A 1,579-nucleotide genomic window follows, 5' to 3' on the forward strand; every position below is an offset into this window, starting at 1 on the left:
ATACATGTGTTCATGGAGGAGGATATCGAACATGGTCTTGAATGTTCATGGAGATATAGGGACAAGTCACCAAAGGTGACTCTAATAAGAAATTGCACTTATGCAGGAATCTATTCTAAGTACTTTATGTGTTAATTTATTTGATGCTCACAACAACAACCCCAAGAAACCTATGATTATTGGGAATACTGAGGCACAGAAAAGTTAAATGGCTTTCCCATGGTCAAATAATTGGCTCACAAAAGAAGACTCTGCCAGTGACAGTGTCACTTGTTATGGTTGGAATTAGTAGTATCTCCCACAGTCTCATATTTTGTTCTTAGGTTTTGAAAGTCATTGAACTTTGTTTTATAATGGAAACCTTTATTGATAGTTTAAGATTGCAACAGAGAGTTCCACAAAAACAAACAAATCCCAAGACAATGATGTAGAAAGCTGTAGTACATGGGTCACCGTTCATTAATATTAGTGTTAACAACTTAAATACTTAGTATAAAACACTAAATAACCCTTCAGGCTAGATTATTCCTGGAGACTGAAAATGAATAAAAATAACTACAATTGGGTATGGGATTCTTGCCTGTAATCATAACATTCATCAAGCTATGACAGGAGGATCAAATGCAAGGCCTACCTGGCCCACATAGGGAGACTCCAGTAATCACCAATTTTTTTTTAACTGTAACCTGAAATTAAACAATTTTGAGTAAAGAGCTCTTCTCCCAGTAAAGCTAATATAAAGAGATCTACTTGTTAAATCTTAGACACTGCTCTACAGACTGGCTTAGCAACCTGCTGAGGTGTCTCTCCCTTGTCAGGCCTGAGGCAACCAGAGGTCCAGTCTTAGCAATTAGTGGTCCCCTGGTAGAGAGCAACAGAAATTTAAATTCAAGGCCTCAAGGCCATAAGATCTGCTTAGCCTAAGTTAAGCTTTTGTAACTACCTAGTAGCGTCACAAAACTACCTGCTAAAAACATAGACCTTTCTCATCTAAATTCTGTAAATGAAGGCATTTCCCTTGCTCTGTGGGTTGCTGTGGAATCTATCCCAGAGTCCTACTGTGGATCATAAGTGACCAAAAGAATGTTTTCACGTGAATTCTCTTATAGAACATTTCTATCCAAACTGGAAACACCATTATTTAAAACACTACTGCTTATATTTTTTTGCCTTTCCAAACGCTTAAAAAGGAGTGAGTTGGGTTTATTAAAGTTGTTATTTAAAGACATACAAGTAATGATGGGTGATGGTGGCACACGCCTTTAAACTCAACACTCTGGAGGCAGAGACAGGGTTCCAGGACAACCAGGGTTACATATGGAAACCCTGTCTTGAAAAACCAAAACCAAAACCAAAACAAAAAAAAACAAAAACAAAAAAACAAAAAACAAAAATAGTTCCTTCAAGAACTTACAGAGGTCTCAACACCATGTTTTCCTCTCATCTTTTCTCCCCATGTTTTCTGTCTGCCTGGCAAGTCTGTCTGCCTCCAAGGACTCTGCCAGTATCTTCCTGGCTTTCTTTACCTTCCAGGTCTGTCTCCGGATATCTGCAATAGTTCTTTTTTTTTTTTTTTTTT

The 1,579-nt window shown here is 37.7% G+C and overlaps 1 pseudogene; it reads right to left on the minus strand.

Moving 5' to 3' along the window:
* Nucleotides 1-1,421: 1,421 nt before the first annotated feature.
* Nucleotides 1,422-1,579, minus strand: part of LOC110287153 — a 969-nt pseudogene continuing 811 nt past the window's right edge.

Source organism: Mus caroli, chromosome X (genome assembly GCF_900094665.2).
Source record: "Mus caroli chromosome X, CAROLI_EIJ_v1.1, whole genome shotgun sequence".
Lineage (NCBI taxonomy): Eukaryota > Metazoa > Chordata > Mammalia > Rodentia > Muridae > Mus > Mus caroli.